The sequence below is a fragment of the Aethalodelphis obliquidens genome, unplaced genomic scaffold (genome assembly GCF_003676395.1).
Source record: "Aethalodelphis obliquidens isolate GAN/ISIS:26980383/991018 unplaced genomic scaffold, ASM367639v1 scaffold3, whole genome shotgun sequence".
Taxonomy (NCBI): domain Eukaryota; kingdom Metazoa; phylum Chordata; class Mammalia; order Artiodactyla; family Delphinidae; genus Aethalodelphis; species Aethalodelphis obliquidens.
Window position 1 is genome coordinate 61022 of NW_020837947.1, and position 3581 is coordinate 64602.

Consider the following 3581-nt stretch of genomic DNA (forward strand, 5'->3'; position numbering starts at 1 on the left):
CTTTAGCCAGAAATCTGGAATAATTTGTGTAAACACTTTGGAAATGTTAAACTTGATGCCTAAATTTCGATAGAGTGTTTGCTTTAGAGCTAATGTTAAGTGCACTTTGGCTCCATCAAATGGGATGGAGTCAACATTGGATGTGGGAGTAATTTTCTTGATGTCGAACAAGTCAAATTCTGTGCTACGTAGGGGTGTGATTTGCCTCGCGGCCAATTCTACCGTTGGCCTTCCATGAGGAATTTAAATGATCAAAACCCCGTAGAGGATACGTATTTTAAAATTTGCTCGAGAAGTATTTGTTGAATACTCTGTCACAGGCACCAAGGATGCAGTGGTGGCATCTCATTCATTTCTCTTAAAACATCACAACTGGAAACTAGACTATCCCATCCAGAGTACACATTTGTCGTCTTTATTATACCAGTTACCCAGAGACACGGAATCAGGAGGATACAGACGGAGATTTATTATTGGTAACTGATTCACATGGTTGTGGAGGCTGAGGCGTCCCATTTCCTGTGGTCTGCAGCCTTGAGACCCAGGAGAGGGGTGGGGCATGGGTTCCAGTTCGAGTCTGAAGGCCTGAGACCAGGAGAGCCGACGGGGTGAGATCCTGTCCCCCAGGACGAGGGAAGGTGGCAGTCCCAGCTCAACAGGGAGCGAGAATGATTGGGTGATGCCCACCCAAACTGGGGAGGGCAACAACCTCCTCACCCAGAAACCCTCACAGACGCCCGGAAATAATATTTAGCCAAATATCTCGGTACCCTGTCATCCAGTCAAGTTGACATTAAATTAACCATTATATAAGCTACAGGTGTATTTTACTTTTCATTTCAAAGGATTTTCTGTTGATTTGGGGTTCAGTTTTTCACCACTTAAAGTTATGTATATCGTGCCTAAAATGTTTCTATAAGGTCCTCACCTCCTGAGGTTTCTAGGACCAGTTTTCCCCCACCCTCAGGTGCAAATTATTTTAGCATAATATTCCTCTAGACCGTGAACGTGGTCTCATCTGAAGGCCTTGTCCAGAATGTGCTAGATATGGACCTTTCTGGAGCTCCCTCTGACTGCAGTTGCTTGAGTGGCTTTTATAGGTCATTCAATCACAAGTGCTCACCTTAAAAAGGCAACCTTTTAGCACTTTGATAGATCGGAGGTGCCGGCCTTTAAGGTCCTGGTTGGAAAGCTGCCATTACGTTGTGACTTTGCTTTACAATGAGTTGCATTCCCGCCTGTAGCACAGAATTGAAAGAATCTGATAATGTTAGAAATTGTTGGGGGAAAGGAGTGCTTACTCTTTGGAGGTATTAGCCATGGCTTTGGTTTACACACACACTGAATTGGAATGCTGTGTGGATGTTTGTTTTTTCTTTAATTATCGGAGCAGAAATGCTTTTTTGCAGTCTGCTCGACAGGGCTGCCCAATTGGGGTAGCGCTGGCTCAGAGCTGAGCCTGTGACGGGCAGGGGCTACTCCTGCGCCTCTGAGTTTGACACGCAGCCACGTTGCCTGCTCTAATTGCAAAGACAAATCAGGCTGTGAGACAGTGACTTTGCAAGCCTACTTGAGAGGAACATGAACCACTTAGTAGGAAAATCGTCTTTATTACTAAAATATCTCAGTGATTACCCTGATGGGTTTTCCCACTGCTTTTCTGTACCTGTTACCTAGGAGAGCCCTTCAGTAACGTTTTCTGACTCCAGGGTCTACCATTCCCTCTGTTTGTGACTTTCAGGGTGTGACTAGTAGGTCCCCTCTATCAGAATTATGTAGAGCGCTTGTTAAAAATGAATTCCTGGGCCCACCCCGGACGTATTGTCCTGGTTTCTGGACTAGGCCATGAAAATTTGCCTTAGGAAACAAACACCCAATTTGAAAACTCCCGTAACTCTTCAGGCAGGCCCAATCAGAGGAACAACCCTTAGGAGACATATAATGAAGGCTTGATTACAGGTTTGACCTTGTGCCGTTAAGAGGGGCCGGTTAGACGTGTGTGTGCGTGGTGCCAGAGCCTAGTCTACAGTGCAGCCTAGGCTGTTGGGAAGGGACAGTGGGTGTGAAGGGAACACACGGCCAGTCTGGAAACTATGAACTGGGGCGTGAGGACATTCTCAGCAGCCCCACTACCCGCAGAGATGGCTACAAGGGCTGAGCTAAACTCTCACCCGGCACAGCAGTCGGGAGAAGCTAGAGGGACGCTGGCAGGAGCTGAAGGCACCACCACGCCCACCAGATGGGCACGAAAGGAAGACGGATGCTGCCTCACCTTGCCGGCCAGCCCTCCTCCTGAGTCGGCAGCAGCAGGGCACGCCTAAACGCGGGAAGTACATTCAGGTTCCCACCCTGCAGAGGAGTCGGCAACTATGTCCGTGGGCAATTTGGACTATGGGCGGCCTGAGGGCATGGAGAGCGGGGGGCGCAAGAACCTCCTCCTACCGTTCTGCTGGTTAGGCCAGAGGGCATGAGAGCTGTCTGTTAACATCCGGGCCGGTTTACTCTCTTGGACAGGGAGGGGCTCACGGTGTGTCTGTAGTGACTCTGGGCACGTCCAGACAGGAGGAGGCCCTGACCACCACGGCCACATCACCCTCTCTGAGCAGGTGCCCGGTGTCTCTGTCCTGAAGGCATCTGTTCTCCTCTCTCCTCTAGCATGAGATTAGCTGCCCATGTGGCTCTCCCTGGTCTGAGTGCCTCCTTGGAGTGTGTAATCATCTTTGAAACATGTTTTTTCTGTAATAGGAAAATCTTTTCAAAAAACAGCCGGGGAAAACAAAAAGCAACAAAAAACCACCATGGGGTATGAATTGACATCCATAGGGCTGACTTAGAAAGTACAGGTGACCTGGAGTGTGGGCTCACACACTGTCCTCAGGCAGACCCACAACCTGTGCCCCTTCTGCAGTGAGATGCTGCTGGAGGGGCCCAGCTAGAAGCTGTGGGTTTGGAGGAGGAGTTGGCTGCGGTCCAGGGAGGCCATCGGACCCTCACTCTTAACGGACGTCAGATCTGTGGGCCACTCTCCCCGAGGCCACTTGATGGCAGTGTTGTCTCATTCGGCTGGCCATCCTGCAGCTGGGGACCTGGTGTTCGGTAAGGAAGCATGTTGCTGGCCCAAGTTCTGCCAGTGCAGACTGCTGGGCTCCTGTGAGAGCCCTGAGCCTGGTGGTAAGTCCTGTTTGGTGACCTGGAAGGAGGGTTGCCTTGCTATGCGCTAAATCCCCTCATCTTCATATCAAAGTGGAAAGAACAGGAGATAAACGCAGAAGAATTGGTAGTAATCGATACCGGCAGAGATCAACCGAAAAGTTGGTAGGTAGTTATCTATACTGGAGGTCCTGTGTATGTGTATGGGTGGGAGGGGAGAGAGGGAGAAAGAGAAAGGGGGGGAGAAAAACATCAGAACACAGTATTTCTGTGGAAATGGGGAAATTGATGGGGTTTGCTCAGGTAGATGACTGGTGGTAGGACTGAAATTAAGACAGTATTTGTTTTATGCTACTGCACTCTCTCTCTGGGTTTTCTTTGTTTTCTGCTACCAGTAAATCCTTTTACTTCTTGAACTTCAGTATGTTCCT